We start from the raw sequence: 19,283 nt of genomic DNA on the forward strand, positions 1-19,283 counted from the left end.
ACAATTCATAGTTTTACATTTGAGTTATATAATGTTAAATTACTATTAAACAAATGACTAAGTATTTTAGAGTTTAGTTTACTTCAGCCATATTTCATATAAATCAGGTATCATACAAAGATAAAAATAGCTTCAAATACAGTCATGACAATAAAAGAATATGACTTTAAGGACTTAACAACATTACTTCAGTTATAGTACACCAACATCTCTTATACAGGGAGTGCAGAATTATTAGGCAAATGAGTATTTTGTCCACATCATCCTGCATGTTGTCTTACTCCAAGCTGTATAGGCTCGAAAGCCTATTACCAATTAAGCATATTAGGTGATGTGCATCTCTGTAATGAGAAGGGGTGTGGTCTAATGACATCAACACCCTATATCAGGTGTGCATAATTATTAGGCAACGTCCTTTCCTTTGGCAAAATGGGTCAAAAGAAGGACTTGACAGGCTCAGAAAAGTCAAAAATAGTGAGATATCTTGCAGAGGGATGCAGCAGTCTCAAAATTGCAAAGCTTCTGAAGCGTGATCATCGAACAATCAAGCGTTTCATTCAAAATAGTCAACAGGGTCGCAAGAAGCGTGTGGAAAAACCAAGGTGCAAAATAACTGCCCATGAACTGAGAAAAGTCAAGCGTGCAGCTGCCAAGGTGCCACTTGCCACCAGTTTGGCCATATTTCAGAGCTGCAACATCACTGGAGTGCCCAAAAGCACAAGGTGTGCAATACTCAGAAACATGGCCAAGGTAAGAAAGGCTGAAAGACGACCACCACTGAACAAGACACACAAGCTGAAACGTCAAGACTGGGCCAAGAAATATCTCAAGACTGGTTTTTCTAAGGTTTTATGGACTGATGAAATGAGAGTGAGTCTTGATGGGCCAGATGGATGGGCCCGTGGCTGGATTGGTAAAGGGCAGAGAGCTCCAGTCCGACTCAGACGCCAGCAAGGTGGAGGTGGAGTACTGGTTTGGGCTGGTATCATCAAAGATGAGCTTGTGGGGCTTTTTCGGGTTGAGGATGGAGACAAGCTCAACTCCCAGTCCTACTGCCAGTTTCTGGAAGACACCTTCTTCAAGCAGTGGTACAGGAAGAAGTCTGCATCCTTCAAGAAAAACATGATTTTCATGCAGGACAATGCTCCATCACACGCGTCCAAGTACTCCACAGCGTGGCTGGCAAGAAAGGGTATAAAAGAAGAAAAACTAATGACATGGCCACCTTGTTCACCTGATCTGAACCCCATTGAGAACCTGTGGTCCATCATCAAATGTGAGATTTACAAGGAGGGAAAACAGTACACCTCTTTGAACAGTGTCTGGGATGCTGTGGTTGCTGCTGCACGCAATGTTGATGGTGAACAGATCAAAACACTGACAGAATCCATGGATGGAAGGCTTTTGAGTGTCCTTGCAAAGAAAGGTGGCTATATTGGTCGCTGATTTGTTTTTGTTTTGTTTTTGAATGTCAGAAATGTATATTTGTGAATGTGGAGATGTTATATTGGTGTCACTGGTAAAAATAAATAATTGAAATGGGTATATATTTGTTTTTTGTTAAGTTGCCTAATAATTATGCACAGTAATAGTCACCTGCACACACAGATATCCCCCTAAAATAGCTAAAACTAAAAACAAACTAAAAACTACTTCCAAAAACATTCAGCTTTGATATTAATGAGTTTTTTGGGTTCATTGAGAACATGGTTGTTGGTCAATAATAAAATTATTCCTCAAAAATACAACTTGCCTAATAATTCTGCACTCCCTGTACATTAGCACCAGTGTTGGTCAAGTTACTTGAAAAAAGTAATCAGTAACTAATTACTGATTACTCCCCCCAAAAAGTAATCCCGTTACTTTACTGATTACTTATTTTCAAAAGTAATTACTCAGTTACTTACTTAGTTTTTAAAAACACGATTTACAACCTGAATAGGTGATAAAGTGATAGATCTTTCAGCCCAATTCTACTTTTTCTGCATAATCCATCATACAAAATGTAATCAAATGGAAAAGTCCCTTTTTAAAACTTGTTTTATTAGTTTTAATCTTTTAACTTTATGCATCAAGCAAAAAATTTAATTATATGCAACATTCTCTGACTGGAAGAAATTTGTTTAATATTTAAACTTATTTTCTGCACATTCCAGCACATAAAATATTTTTTTTGTGTGTGTTTACACTCAGTCTTTCAAATAGATGCAAGTAAAACACAGCAGAAAATAAATAAAGTCAAAGACTAGCGGTCCTTTAGCTCTATTTTCACCTGTAAAGCAGGAGTGGCGTAGGCGTAGGTTTACCCTGGTGCAGGTGTGCCGCAGCGGTCAGTGGAAGAATCCGGGAGTTTCTCTGTGAGTTTCCCATTACGTCGTAGCTACTCGGTGCTTGCTTGGAAGTTTAGGGGTTTTTTTTCGCTGTAAAAAGAAGTTTTCTTCCCACGCACGATGGACGCTAATGTTTTTGTCACTTTTTATAGAATCAAACTCAAAGTAAGGTCAGTACTTCCACGCTGCACGCTCATACTCTCTCCCACAATCGATATGTGATCCACTGTTGTTCTGCACACAGCTGTTGTCACAAACGTCGCACTTGCTTACGTCACTGTCATGAGACATTCTCGCAAAAAATCACGGTTATAGTAACGCAGTAACGCAGCGTTCCTGCGGGAAAGTAACGGTAATCTAATTACCGTTTTTGCAATAGTAATCCCTTACTTTACTCGTTACTTGAAAAAAGTAATCGGATTGCCCATCTCTGATTAGCACTAAGGGAACACTGAATGACCTGGTGGGTTTTGTCCATAAAACTTCTCATCTAAGATTACCACAAAGTAAAAGATCTCTCAGCAAAATTATGCAACATTTTAGGCACTATTGCCCCTATCAAATCAGTGAGCTGGGATTTTTTTTATTCTAAAAATGAACTACTGTTACAGCAACAGACAAGGACTACTGGTGTCCCACACAACAACTCAATGTCCACTATGTGAAGGAGCCAAACACATGCCTTCGCCTCTCGTTAACTGAGATAAACTGCTGGCATATTGGTTTTACATCTACCGGTATACCAGGGCTGCCCAATCCCAGTCCTCAAGAGCTACTATCCTGCAGCTTTTAGATGCATCCCTACTCCAACACAGCTGAATCAAATGGTTTGATTACCTCTTCAGCATGCCATCATGTTTGGCAAAGGCCTGATAACAAGCCATTCATTTGATTCGGGTGTGTGGGAACAAGGATGCATCTAAAAGCTGCAGGACGGTAGCTCTCGAGGACCGGGATTGGGCACCCCTGAATACTGTCCAGTCTCTCCTGGTGGACATGGCATACAGCAGCATTGTTTAATCTCATTCGAGTCACTGTTAACCTTACCCATCTTTTTAGTCTTCTGAGAGCACTGAAGCTTCTTCTTCAGCCTCAGTACATGCGTTTTATCCTCAGATTAAAATTATTATTGTGTGCTTGATGTGCCTCAGCTTTGGCCCTGGCTCTTCCCCTCTGACTGCACTTGGACATATTGCCACCTGATAAAATAACACATTGATTCATGCTATATAAAAAGTGAGACATGTCAGATTCTTTGTCAACTATACACTAATGAATCAATTTACATCAGCAGCCTAACAATTGTCATGATAATAAATACTAGTTAATCTATAGCACCAAATCATCAGTCAGTCACCTGTGACCTCGCATCTTCACCTCTGTCTGAGCTACAACATGGCAGAGCTGCCTCTGTCACCTGATAAATAACAGTGAGACATTCCAAATACATGCAGTCACACATGTGCTTCAAATACAGTCATGAACCATCAAGTCATCATCCAATTTCACCTTGATCTTGTATCACCATTACTCTCTGAGCTTTGTGTTGGTTGGAATATTTGCAAAATCATGACTACCTCATGATATTTTGTCTCATAAATTAACCCTATGAATATGTCAGTACCATTAGGACGAAATTGTGTCACCAACATTTAACGTTAGACATAATTTTAACAGCCTCTGTAAACTAATATCCTGGCTTGCTCAAGGCTGCCGTTTTCTCTGACAGTTTCAATCAAAATTAGAAATGCTACTCTGGGACTGAGATAACTAATAGTGCTGCATGTTGTGCAGTTAGTTTCCAAAACACGTTATTCATGGTTACATACAGTTTTAGATTGATGTGGGCCAAAGCCTAGCATAGCCTGTAATGTTATTATGACGGACACATTTTATGAGTGAACTTGGCTTTAAGTGACTTACAGGTTTCTTTGAAAAATACTTTCTTATATCCAGGTTCTTCCTTTTTGCTGCCATCCTCCTCTCCTCCTCGCAGCGCAGGTTTGCCACTGCTAAAACTAAACAGAGCTCCCTGAAAGGCACAGCTAATCACATTGGCCATATTTGTCACATGACGTAGGACTCCAGTAGAGAACATAATTTAACTCGTTCTGCACTGCTGGGTGAATGAGACGTTGACAGATGTTTTTTTTTCTTTCTATCGGGTTCGTTTTTCTTTACTCGAAGAGATCAAATTATTCGCGGGGACAATTCAATAATCGCTGGATATTGGTGGGGACATGTCCATGCCAAATCTACGCCCTTGGCTGTGTGTATTCAATATAGCACGCTTCACTTTTTGCTGGGCGAACCACCACTACAGTGGACTTGTTCTTCTTTGACTGGGTTTCGCTGTGAACTGTGTTACGGTTGAATTCCTACCCTCGCATAACATCCAGGCAGACAAAGTAAGGATACTCAGCTCCCCATGGATTACCATGGGATATGACTCTGAAATGCAGACCCTTCTACCTACCAAGGGAGTTCACTGTTGTAGTGATCACTGTTGTTTAGATTCCACCTACTGCTAATGCTAACTCGGCTCTGAAGACAACTATACAGCAGCTTTAGCAGAAAGGTCAGCCGCTATCCTGTTTTCATTATTGCTGGGGACTTCAATCATGTGGATCTAAAGGCAGTGCTCCCCAAATTCCATCAACATGTGAAGTGCGATACCAGAGGATTCAACACACTGGACAAGGTCGACTGTAACATCAAACTGGGCTACAGAGCTAAGCAGCTACCACATTTGACCCAGTGTGACTACATGTTACTGATTATTCCCACATATACAGAACTATGGCAACTTGCCCTGATGATACCGTTTCTGCAGCTGCAGGGTTGTTGGAAAAGGACTAACTGGGGCATTTCTGAATATACAGACCTGGAATTATTCACTGGCAGGGTACAGTGTAATATCAAAACCTGCACTACACTGTTACTGTGAAAAAAAGCATCCGGGTTTTCCCCAACCAGAAACCCTGGATGACCACTGAGGTCCAGCAGGTGCTTAAAGAGAGGAACTTGGTACAGTTTCACTCTGCCTGAAATCATCCACCATAGTCCCCCCTTCCAAAAAAAATGTTTCAAAAGACTGTTCATTCCTGTTCATCCCTCCCATCAAAGGTAGGAGATATGATGGGATGATATGACGTGACATATAGTACTACACATGTGATGGTGTTCCTCTCTGCTATTCTGCATAGGCCTGAACCCCCCCTCAGTGAGCTTGCTAATAACACTGGCCACGGATACCGACTACAGAATGGAGCAACCACCTCCTCTACATGACATCACGCTGTATACCAGGAGTGAATGACACATCGATTCTGTGATGCACACCACTAGGATTTACAGCAACGACATCGAAATGTCACTTGGACTGTAGTTGGGTGGTAACAAAGAGAAGGAAGGTAGTCAGAACTGAGGGGTCTGTACTACCAGAAGGAAACATTGCAGACAACTACACCTGATAATCCCACAGGCAAATAGGAACCATGAAGAGGCTGGTATGAAAGGTACAACCAACAAATACCTACAGAGAGTAAGGCAAATCCTCAGGAGTCAGCTGAATGTAACAATGAATAAGAATAAGATCCGGGAAATCAACACCTACACCCTGCCAGTGATCAGATATCCTGCTGGAATACCCACTGATATCAAGACAAGGAAGCTCTTCACCATGCATGCAGAGTTTCACCCCAAATCCAGCACCCTGAGACCGTATGCTAAGCGGAAGGAAGGAGAAGGACTAGTGGCTGTCAGAAACACTGTCCAAGATGAGACAAACAGCCATGTGTACATCAGGAAGATTTCCACTACTGTCCATGTGCTTAGTGAATATGTCAGGCAGCAGAAACCCAAGAAAGAAGAGGAGCAAGGAGAAGAACCACCATGGAAGGACAGGCCCCTGCACGGTGGCTGGACAAAGCTGGACTGACAGCACAGAGGCACTAATCATGGCAGCACAGGAACAAGCTCTGAGCACAAGATCCATTGAGGCTGGGGTCTATCACACCAGGCAAGACCCCAGGCTGTGTAAAGATTCAATTCAATTCAATTTTATTTATATAGCGCCAAATCACAACATAAGTCGCCTCAAGGCGCTTTATAGATACAGAGAAAAACCCAACAATCATATGACCCCCTATGAGCAAGCACTTTGGCAACAGTGGGAAGGAAAAACTCCCTTTTAACAGGAAGAAACCTCCGGCAGAACCAGGCTCAGGGAGGGGCGGCCATCTGCTGCGACCGGTTGGGGTGAGAGAAGGAAGACAGGATAAAAGACATGCTGTGGAAGAGAGACAGAGGTTAATAACAGATATGATTCAATACAGAGAGGTCTGTTAATACATAGTGAGCGAGAAAGGTGACTGGAAAGGAAAAACTCAATGCATCATGTGAATCCCCCGGCAGCCTATGTCTATTGCAGCATAACTAAGGGAGGATTCAGGGTCTCCTGGTCCAGCCCTAACTATAAGCTTTAGCAAAAAGGAAAGTTTTAAGCCTAATCTTGAAAGTAGAGATAGGGTCTGTCTCCTGAATCCAAACTGGAAGCTGGTTCCACAGAAGAGGGGCCTGAAAACTGAAGGCTCTCCCTCCCATTCTACTTTTAAATACTCTAGGAACAACAAGTAGGCCTGCAGAGCGAGAGCGAAGTGCTCTAATAGGGTGATATGGTACTACAAGGTCATTAAGATAAGATGGGGCCTGATTATTTAAGACCTTGTATGTGAGGAGCAGGATTTTGAATTCAATTCTGGGGAAGCCGATGAAGGGAAGCCAAAACAGGAGAAATATGCTCTCTTCTTCTAGTCCCTGTCAGTACTCTTGCTGCAGCATTTTGGATTAGCTGAAGGCTTTTCAGTGAGTTTTTTGGACATCCTGATAATAATGAATTACAGTAGTCCAGCCTGGAAGTAATAAATGCATGAACTTTCAGCGTTACTCTGAGACAGGATATTTCTAATTTTAGAAATGTTGCGCAAATGGAAGAATGCAGTCTTACATATTTGTTTAATATGTGCGTTGAAGGACATATCCTGGTCAAAAATGACTCCAAGGTTCCTCACAGCGTTACTGGAGGCCAAGGTAATGCCATCCAGAGTAAGAATCTGGTTAGATACCATATTTCTAGGCTTTTCAGGGCCGAGTACAATAACCTCAGTTTTATCTGAATTAAGCAGCAGAAAGTTAGCGGCCATTCAGGTCTTTACGTCTTTAAGACATTCCTGCAGTTTAACTAATTGGTGTGTGTTATCTGGCTTCATGGACAGATAGAGCTGGGTGTCATCTGCATAGCAGTGAAAATGTCTTCTAATGATACTGCCTAAGGGAAGCATGTATAATGTAAACAGAATTGGTCCTAGCACTGAACCCTGTGGAACTCCATAATTAACCTCAGTGTGTGAAGAGGACTCTCCATTTACATGAACAAATTGGAGTCTATTAGATAGATATGATACAAACCACTGCAGTGCAGTATCTGTAATACCTACAGCATGTTCTAATCGCTCTAATAGGATATTATGGTCGACAGTATCGAATGCTGCACTAAGGTCTAGCAGGACAAGCACAGAGATGAGTCCACTGTCAGAGGCCATAAGAAGATCATTTGTAACCTTCACTAAAGCTGTTTCTGTGCTGTGATGAGCTCTGAAACCTGACTGAAACTCTTCAAATAAACCATTCCTCTGCAGATGATCTGTTAGCTGTTTGACAACTACTCTTTCAAGGAGTTTTGATATGAAAGGAAGGCTGGAGATTGGCCTATAATTAGCTAAGACTGCTGGGTCTAGAGATGGCTTTTTGAGTAAAGGTTTAACTACAGCTAGCTTGAAGGCCTGTGATACATAGCCGATCATTAGAGATAGGTTGATCATATTTAAGATCGAAGAATTAATAAAGATGCCCCTGAGACAATCCAGCATATTACAGCAGGGGACAAGATGCTAGCAGGCAGGGCATACATGGAACGCCATAACCAAGTGCCTGGTATAGTGTACAGAAACATCTGTGCTGACTATAACCTGGAAGTCTCCAGGTCAAACTCAGAAATGCCCCCTAACTTGGTTGAGAATGACCGAGCTAAGATCCTGTGGGACTTCATAATACAGGCAGACAAACTGGTCATGGCTAACTAACCTGGCATAGTGGTGGTGGACAAACAAACTGCAGCATGTGACAATTAAAAGCCACCCTTTAGCTATTGAGAGTGACTCATGGTCAAAAGTAGCCATTCATTTTACTTGAATCCTTGAATCTCGCTCTTCCTGATTACATCCCTTTATCTATTTTCTTACCACGTTAATTTGACCTCTCTCTGTCTCTTCCTCACTCTGTTGTTGAGACTGCAGTCCCTCCTGTACTTCTCTACAGTCACAGCCTCCTGTGCTGTGAAGAGTTGTTACTAGTTGTTTCTGGTACTGCTGAGACAGTAAACTCTGTTCTACCAGCTGTGTGAGTGCACTGTGATGGTAGGGGAGGTCCCAGTGGAGTTAAGAGATTTAAGTAGGCAATCTAGTGTCGGTAATGAAAATGAACAAATGGGTTTGTAGGGCCGGTGCTCAGCAACCTTTCAATTCACCCATCGACCCAAAAGTGCTTTGGCCCACTGGGAAAATGCCCGGCATACCAGATTACTAGTCTGGGCCTGCAGATTAGATAAACTGCAGGAATGTCTTAGAGACATAAACACCTGGATGACCACTAATTTCCTGCTTCTAATTTCAAATAAAACTGAGGTTTATTCTACTAGGCCCTAAAAATCTTAGAAATGTGATATCTGACCAGCTGCTTCCTCTGGATGGTATTACCTTGGCCTCCAGTAACATTGTTAACATTGAGGTTTTCTCTGTATTATTGTAGGGTCTTTACCTTCCAATATAAAATTGCCTTGAGGGTTACCTTGCCTGTAGGGCTATTGTGATTTGGTGCTATAAATAAAGTTTAATGGAATTGGTTTTTCCCTCTCGAACCAGCTCTTGACTTTATCACAGAGTAGGTGAAGTACTGTGTCACATGCTCTCCTGTAATAACTGGAATATGGTATATGCGGCCTCTTGGTACAGGCTTTTCAGTTCTTTTATAACAATCCGGTTGTTAAGTGATGACGTGACAAATCCTACTCCCGGGCCTAGAGTAGTCTGCGTTTAATATGGCTTTTGTGTTGTTAACATGTTTAATGTTTTGTATTTTCTTCTATTTAATCTCAAAAAGCTCCTAAAACAGTCAGTGATCACTGTTGACCTCCCTCGGCTTTTATTACCGCTAATCATTTATTTAAGCTCAGTTTTTAAAACCCTAGGATGTAACTACAGCCCAGCCAGCAGCAGTATATGAATGACTAACCTCGTATTGTGGATGGATTATCTCAGTTGTTCTACTGGCTGAAGTTTGGTCCTTTTACAGCATCCTGCCATGCGATTACATTTGTTCCTGACCACCGAGAACACTCACGTTAACTTTTATCGAGTGGAAAAAAAGTTAGCTTGTTTATATTATGCTAACATAGCTGTGTCACTAGCGGTCATGTAGCACATCATTAGCTACAGCTAGCCAAACTTCAAACTTCATAACCCTACAAACGTCACTGCTGTTTAGTTTTCTGTCTTCATTTATGTTGGAAGTGATAGCAGAGCTGTACGTTTTAATTTGTTTCCAAAACCCCGCAGTCAGGATATGCTATATTGTATTTAGATGGAAGCTAGCGAGTTAACTTTCTGCTAACTTCTAACTCCGTTAAATGTCATAAATTCCGTTTTCATGGATGCCTGGATGTTAAACTCAATTGTTACACCTGGTAGAGCAGAACGCTGATCATTTTATTAAAGATGAAAGACTTTAGACAGTGTTTCAACTTTCAGTAATGCCATAGTGATCATTTGATATATGTACCTGCAGCGGAGTTTAGGCCCAGACACAGCTAGTGACGTCAGACTTAACGACCGGATTAGTAATGGCGTGGTTCAGATTCTGGGCATTGAGTCAGTCATTCCTCTAACATATAGCTCACCTGCTCAACCATGTGAGCTATAGTTGCACCCCAATACTGGACATTTCTAGGACTGCCCTTTCTTGTCAATTTCAATTGCAACCAATTCTAAAGGGGCAGGATTGAGAATGAGCAATTCCAAGCCTTAGGACATAGAAGCTGATAAAATAACGACTTATGGGCATGAAGATGAGGCATGGCCTCAAATGAAGGAATTCAAGCACTGAATTGGTTTTGAATTTGGGAGGATGGAGACTGCATCAATGAAACTACCCTGATTCTTGTCAGACTATTTACTGGTTTGTTTTCAAATCAAATCAAAATGTATTTCTATAGCACATAATAATGCACATAATAATACAACAAACTTGACCCAAGTGCTTCACAGTCGGGCACATCAATAGTATAAGACAGTTAGAATAAAAACAGTTAAAAGGAGGGCAAGAAAGAATATGGGTAAACAGCATAACTAGCCACAAAGTAACAAACTAGTTTGAATCAAAAGCCAGACTAAAACAATACGTTTGAAGATGCAATTTAAAAGACTGGATGGACTTGGAGGAATAAATGTTAGGACTGAGGTTATTCCAGAGTCTGGGTGCTACAATAGTAAAGGCACGATCACCTCTGGACAGCTTTGAGATTTTAATGTAGAGAGGCAAAGCTGTTGATTTGTTGGATGATGTACATTTTAGAGATGGACCGATCCGATATTACGTATCGGTCCGATACTGACCTAAATTACTGGATCGGATATCGGAGAAAAATAAAAAATGTAATCCGATCCATTAAATATCACGAAAGCACCTCACAAAACTTGCAACACGCCGTAACTCGCCTCAGAACGTTAGCACGTCGAAGCAGTATGTGATAGAGCGGCTGTGGCATGCGGGACCTGTGGTGGTCTGGATAGCATTTGGAGCTTCGCTAGCAACCCGGCATTTCATCAAAGTTATCCCGAGAGAAGTAAAGCAAGTGTGTAAGTCCATCTCTGAATGTTTGTAAAGCATTCCTGCGTTAAGCTTAACAAGCGATATATGGAGCGACTGCCTCTTCTTGCTGCTACTTCAATCATGAAACTGCTTAATGATCAGCTGATCGGCTTTTCTGTCGCGAGTCCGTGTCTCTTGTTTGCTTTTGTCCCACTTTGCACCAGAAAGAGGAAACCAGCAGCTGAACAACAGCAGCACGTTTACGCTTGATAAGCTGTTGTTAGAATGTATTTAATATTACTTTCTACACCAGGATCTTTTTCTACATAGCTGACGGCTGGTAACTGTGCAGGGGCGGATCTAGCAACGTTTAGCCAGGGGGGCCGATAGGGCATTAACAGGGAAAAGGGGGCACAAAGACATACTTTTCTTTCTTATTCTCATTTAAAATGTCGAGCTTTTAATAAATAATTATCTGACACCCAAAGTTTTAATTTGATGTAAAATGAATAGAAGTCAATTACTGTATATAGTAACTATTAAGTCTAATATATATACCCTAGTAAGCTATAGTACTTTTTCCTTTGGGAAGGTACCATCTGTGCAGTCTGCAATTTTGTTGAAGAAAGATGTTGAATCTATTTAATATTTGTTGAAAAATAATTGATTTCTGTGCATTTTTTTTCACACTGCATCAAATTAAGGTTGATTACGTCGATTAAGCATCACGAGGTGGAGCGTGAGGGGTGGTTCCTTATTTTTTATTTATTTATTTTTGTTGTTGCTGGGAGTTGGAACCCTATTAGTTAGGTTGCTTAATATTTATGCTAAGTACTCTTTAAAATACCAGAATAGGGAGGATGGTGTAGGTTTAAGTTTATTAGATTGATCAGTATTGCTGAACTATGAAATAATTTTTTTGCATACAGGTATAACAGAATAGCTTTAGTGTAGTTGTTGTTTTAAACTTGAGTATGAACTTATACAAAATGCAGCAAGATATTTAAAAAAACAGTTTTGTTGATTAAAAAACACTATATCGGATTCATATCGGTATCGGCAGATATCCAAATTTATGATATCGGTATCGGTATCGGACATAAAAAAGTGGTATCGTGCCATCTCTAGTACATTTATGGAAAAAAAGAACAGGAATGCAATTAGAAGCTGTGGAAGTGAGTTTCCTTTAAAGACCTCGCCTTTAGGGATAGCTTCAGGAGCTCAGTCATTTGAGAGGATCTCACAGAACTACTTGTTGCCTGTATCAAGAATAAAAACATGAGTTTTTGGGGCATTAGCCTAGGTACTGGATGCATTTTGGGTAAGTTACAGGTCCACCCAGGAGAAGCTCTCATGATATGCTGAATAGATCAGGGCTCTCAGCTAACTCACAAAAACCTCAGTCTTGGAAGAGCTTGAGGTCTGGGCTTTGTTGCCCCCAGTCCCATAAACAAATAAGCAGTCTGAAATGGATGGATGGCTGTATAGATAAGATTAAATTGAAAAAACGTTGAGATCAACAATTTCCAAATCCTTGAATGGACCAACAAAGAGAGAGACTGTGTGTTATGAGGAGCCCTAAAGTGTGACTGCTGAGGCTGAATTACATTATTTTCCCCCAGGAGGCCATGTAACGGCGACCATGACTCTGATCAGACAGGGCAGCTTGTGTATAGTTATTTATGTCATTAGTATCACAAACGTTATACAGCTGAAGAGAGGGAGCAGTTATTCATATTGATTTTGCCTGAAGCAAAACTGAAATTAAAGCATATTAAATGCATGATGCAGCATTAACAGGAGTACTGTGGCGTAAAATCAGATGTGAAAGTTCTCCATGGTGTTTAAATGTATTATAGTGGATTATATACCTCTGACTATGAGACTGCAAAAGAATTTATACATAGGAGAGGCAATGGATACATTATCACACATGAGAGATGAATATAAAAGCAACACAGTTTGAGATTAATAATCCTTTTTTTCTGTCTGTTTCTGTTTGCAGGTTTAGGAACCAAATGCAATCCAGGCAGACTGAATTAAACAAAAAAATGAGCCTATTCATTGAGGGTTTTGGGAAAAGTCTGTGAAACATAAAGTCCAAAAGCAAAGCAAAGCTAAACTAAACTAAATCCACAACAACACAGGGTCAGGAATACAAAGAGACATCATAGATGGTCTGACAAGAAACAAAGGGACACCGAGGTTATAAGTATACACAGACACACCAAGAGGTAATCTGGGGAACTGGAAACAGTTGGGTAACAAGACACAGCTGAAAACAGTCAATGCAACGAGATGAGAAGTCAAACTAGACACATGACAACCATCAAAGTAAAACAAGAAGTCACAGATGAACACTGTCATGACTCAGGGTTTGTGTTTATTAATATTATCCTATGTTCTTGTTTATTCTGGTTATGTATTCTGTTAAGATATATAAGATATATAAAACTCCTTTGTCCCCACATGCCATTAGACTGTTTAACTCCTCACTGGAGGGGAGAGGAAATGGGGACAAGGAAGGAAGGGAGGGAACAACTGAGCTGTAGTGCTTTTTTACACTGTGCAATATTTGCAATCTTTGTTTTTTTCTTATATTCGACTGTATAAAAGGCTCTGGGATTTTATGTCTATGTGTGGGGTGGACTCGTAGGAAATGACGTAGGCAGAAGTTGGGTGTAACGCGATGCTACTTGAGAAGGGGAGATTGTTTTCCGTGTTAGTTCTGTTTACCTCGTAAGCTGTGTTCCTGGTTGCCATCCTTCACGGTGATGCTCCAAGTGTTAAGTTCATGACTGGAAGTAAGTTTCCTTAAATGTGTTTATTTTCCGATTCTGATGTTGGCCGCGGCTTTAGTTACATTCTACCGCATTGTAGCACCATTTTTTTTTCATCTCGTGACTAGAGGCATGTGCCGCTGGCCGCTGCCATTATGTAGTAATTTTATTCGGCCACACGATGGCGCCAAAGTCCCTTTGTTTACAGTAGGAGTGGATGTTTCGGCTATGTATGACATTCTCACTGTGCTTATTGTGTCCTTTCTGTGTTTGGAGCAAGAGATGTAAGATTGGCATAGTTCAAATCATATATGTTGTATTATGTGTATATTCAGATGGATGTGTTGGTTTATTTCATTAAATTCTTTATGTTCATCTTGGTGAAGCTGTTGCTGTATATATTTATATACTCATGGCAACTTGTTTGTTACTGCAGACTGCTGGCAACACTGAGCATCTAGGTGGCAATAAAACAGCTGGCGGTGACAATCCAGCAAAGTGGAAGCCTGTTGTCCTCCTTCCTGTATCCTGACCGATACACCATCTTGTTAGCTGCTGAACCTAAAAGAACTAGCCCTCACCAAGTACTCCTCAACATCGACTGTCCAATAATCACTGTGCAATATACTCAAATGTGCAATAGTATTTATCCATATTATATATTGTGTGTTTATGTGTATATTTGTATATATGGTATATTTATGTTTAATCCTTATATCCTTAATCTGTAACATGCAATCCAACCCTCCACCTCGTGATGCTTAATTGACGTAATCAACTTTAATTTGATGCAGTGTGGAAAAAAAAATGCACAGAAATAATTTTTTTTCCAAGAATAATTAAATAGATTCAACATCTTTCTTCAAAAGAACTGCAGACTGCACAGATGGTACCTTCCCAAAGGAAGAAGTACTATAGCTTACTAGGGTATATTAGACTTAACAGTTACTATATACAGTAATGGACTTCTATACATTTTACATCAGATTAAAACTTTGGGTGTAAGATTCAGATCATTTTTTATTAAAAGCTCGACATTTTAAATGAGAATAAGAAAGAAAAGTATGTCTTTGTGCCCCCCTCTCCCTGTTAATGCCCTATCGGCCCCCTGGCAAAACTTTGCTAGATCCGCCCCTGCACAGTTACCAGCCGTCAGCTATGTAGAAAAAGATCCTGGTGTAGAAAGTAATATTAAATAAATTCTAACAACAGCTTATCAAGCGTAAACGTGCTGCTGTTGTTCATCCGCTGGTTTCCTCTTTCTGGCACGAGGTGAGCAATAAACAAACGAGAGAAGGACTCGCGACAGAAAAGCCGATCAGCTGATCATTGATCAGTTTCATGATTGAAGTAGCAGCAGGAGAGGGAGGGAGAGAATGAGAGGCAGTCGCTCCATATATCAGTTGTTAAGCTTAAGGTGGGAATGCTTTACAAACATTCAGAGATGAACTTGCACATTTGTTTTACTTCTCTCTGGGATAACCTTCTCGGAGATGAAATGCTGGTTAGGTAGCGAGGCTACAAATACACACAGCCGCTCTATCACGTGAGCACACTGCTCCTACATGCTACGGTTATGAGCCGAGTTACGCCATATCCCAAGTTTTGTAGGGTGCTTTTTTGATATTTAATGGATCGGATTACATTTAAAAAAATAAAAAATAAATTTCTCCGATATCCGATCCAGTAATTTACGTCAGTATCAGACCGATACCGATACGTAATATCGGATCGGTCCATCTCTAAAAATAACATGGGCACCACTGCCAAGCCCATTGCTAAAAACGGCCCAGTAAAGAACCCAGTAAACACGATGTTCCCTGCTGTCAGCGGTCACGCAGGAAGGTAGTGCAAGTGTCAGTCAGTGTAACAGTAAAAATACCTCATGGAAATGCTTCATTTCAGCAGGTTTCAACATAATCTAATCATTGGTCTAATACTAATATGCTAATCTTCTCTGCATAATATACATCCTCCCTCTAGGTACCATTTTCTGCAAATTTGATCTTGACTTTGACTGTTTTGCTGATGACACCCAGTTATATCTCTCCTGCAGGCCTGATTCAACCCTCCCTCCTCCTTCCCTTACTATCCAAATTAAAATCCTGGTTTAGCTCTAATTTTCTCAAGCTCAATGAGAATAAAACTGAAATCTTCCTTATTGGCTCGAAATCCAACCTTTTTGAAGGTGAACCATTTCTCACTCACCATCGATAACTCCACAGTTTTCCCTTCTCCTCAGGTTAAGAGCCTTGGTGTCATCCTAGACAGTTCACTCTCCTATAAATCGCACATCAATAATCTCACCTGTTCTGCCTTTTTCCATCTACGCAACATTAACAGATTACGTCCTTCTCTTTCCACCCAGTCTACGTCCATTCTTGTCCACAGTCTCGTTACCTCCCGCAGTGATTACTGTAATTCTCTTTTGCATGGTCTCCCTCATAAATCCCTCCATAAGTTTCAACTGGTTCAGAACTCTGCTGCTCGCATTATTACCAGAACCCCTCCTGCCAGCACATCACCCCTGTTCTTCAGGAACTTCACTGGCTCCCAGTGAAATTCCGGATAATATACAAACTTCTTCTGCTGACCTTCAAGGCCCTTCATAACCTTGCTCCTGCTTACCTGACTGACCTTTTAAGCACTATCTCTTCTGCCCGCTCACTTCGATCTTCTTCTTTTATCCAGCTTGCTGTGCCTTCTTTCCACCTCAGCACCATGGGAAGCCATGTTTTTATTGTTCTTCATTGTGTCATTGTTCTATTATGTGTTTTATCCTGTTGTACAGTGTCCTTGGATGTCTTGAAAGGTGCTTTCTAAATAAACTTTATTATTATTATTATTACTGATACCTAGTTTTCCTTCATGCATGAAATCCATAATAGTGACTTTCAACAGAAACAGGAGGAAAAAATGAAAATTTATTCACAGAGAAATAAAAGTTTATTCCAAAATGAGCTGTCAAGATAGATTCTTCTGTTTGTCTCCTTAATGCAGTTTTAATAAGAAAGTTATTGTCCCCATGACTGAACACCTCTGTTATTTTCCACGTGGTAAAAGTGCTTTAATCTATATCCAAGTACATTTATATCTTACATTTATAAATTCAAGAACATTTGGGATTAGATGGTCATAAGAAACACAAATTCAACCCTCTAACTTTTACATTCAAGTTAAGTGATTCTCAAGCGTAGCCTAGAGAGCAATTGCCCTAATTTTTCCAGCAAAGAAAAAGCCAAGCTATTAATGGCTTAGCAAAGATAAGCCCAAACGGTGTTAATAAAAGATTGGATAATGATTTTTAAAGAACGGAGAGGGGACAGCACATAGGGCAGAAATAATTAATCACCTTGAATGGAAGTGGAGAGGAAAAGAGATGCAGAGCTGGGGAGGCACAAAAAGGCGAGAGAGGAGGGGAGATCAGGTGAAAGAAAAAGAGTCAAATGACTTAAGAGGAGGAAAGGGGAAAGGAAGGCAAAAGGTTAGGGGGAGACGGGGAAGAGATGAGAAAAAGATAAGGCCAGTACTATAAAAAGATACTGACACTGAGCAGCAATAATTAGTCTTCAGGTATGGATGGAAAGATAAGGATAAGAGAAAAAATAAAAGAGAGAGAAGACGGGATTGATGCAGGCGAGATGAGGGGGAAGAAAAAGGAAAAAAACAGTTTAGACATTTCCCATCAAGACTAATCTACGGAAGGAGCTTAAAGTTAATCATCACTGAAATTACAAGTAATCAAAAATAAAGGGTTTAGCAGTCTCAGTGCCCAGGCAGTACTTTTGTAACAATAAGATCACAGTGATTAGACTGACAGCAGCAGATAGAAGAGGGATGCCGCTTTTTTTAAAGGTACATCAACAAAGAAATTACATGCAGTTGAGTCCAGTGTGGAAATGTCACTGAAGTTAACAAGGAGTGGATTCATGTCTGAAGCTCTGCTACCTGAACTTTTTTTGTCCAATGTTCTCCTGCAGTTCTGTCAGCCGTAGTCTGTCATGTTCCAAATATGACAGCCATTATAAACACAGCATTTAAACTCAGTTCTTTCAGTAACCTTTCTCTCTAAACATACTGATGAACTCAGTTATTTTGGGTATCTCACTTTATTCTACATTTGTTACCCCCCACAGTGGCCCGACATCCACTTCAAGCAGAAAGTGGAGGAGATGTGCAGGAGATGAGAAAGTGAGCAGGGTGCTCTCAAGCTTTCTTATTGGTGTCCATTATGCAGTTACCTGAGAAAAGTTGGGAAATATAAACATAATCATGTCTTGTTGTTGGCTGTCATCCTGATTTTGACTGAAGTGTATTGGTACACAATCATGCTATATTCCAAAATTCTGGTAATATTACCATGTACCATAGTCCATGTACTATAGGGTAAGGAGTCAGTGGTCTGTGATATGTTTCATCTGATAAATGTCTTGTTGGTCATGTGTAGGTAATCGGGGAAACAAACGGTTTGATCTAAAAACAGAAAACATAGATAGTGTCCTACAGAGCAAATTAACGTACCGCCTGAAATAGGGTCTATATGCAGAATAGTCTATAGAACCATTGTGATTTACACATCAGTCACCATGCTATTTCAATTGAATGAAATAAAAGGCAGCAATGGTATTTGTTCATAGCATGGGGCTTTATGCATTCCTGTAGATGCGTATGCATACTCATGTGCATGTTGTTTTTCCATTCAGAGTCCCACTGTGGCAAAAACAAACAAGTTATTATTCCTGCTGCTTTCTTTCCTTTATATCAAATCTTTAAACAAATAGATTTTTTTTTAGCAATAATTTTTACACACACACACACACACACACACACACACACACACACACACACACACACACACACACACACACACACACACACACACACAAAACAAAAACCTGGTTAAATTTCCTGGCACTTCAAGATCATAAGGAAAGAAGGCTGTTGTGATCATTGGCATGCTGAAGGGGCCATACTGTGACGGGGATACAAAGTGGAGGCTTTCCTCACAGGGGGCAGCTTTGGTTTTGTAACCAAATGTTGCAATATGGAAACCAATAAAGCGGTGCCAATCGAAGTCAACAAGAGCCACTTTGAAGTTTTGTAACAGGCAAAACTGTAAATTTTCATCCTGGAGCAGCTGCGATTTTTGAACCTGCAACATAGAATGGCTTTTTTTTTTTTTTTTTTCATCTGGAGCATATATACTATAATTTAACTCCTTGATCAAAGCCTGCTTCATTGCACACAG

General features: G+C 40.5%; 1 long non-coding RNA gene across 1 annotated transcript; it reads left to right on the forward strand.

Moving 5' to 3' along the window:
* The first annotated feature begins 12,441 nt into the window (after positions 1-12,441).
* LOC113029106 (uncharacterized) lies at positions 12,442-14,539 on the forward strand. The gene is made up of 2 exons (XR_003273346.1): positions 12,442-14,059; positions 14,472-14,539. It is a non-coding gene; the product is annotated as an uncharacterized LOC113029106 (long non-coding RNA).
* The last annotated feature ends 4,744 nt before the right edge of the window (positions 14,540-19,283 follow it).

Source organism: Astatotilapia calliptera, chromosome 2 (assembly GCF_900246225.1).
Source record: "Astatotilapia calliptera chromosome 2, fAstCal1.2, whole genome shotgun sequence".
Lineage (NCBI taxonomy): Eukaryota > Metazoa > Chordata > Actinopteri > Cichliformes > Cichlidae > Astatotilapia > Astatotilapia calliptera.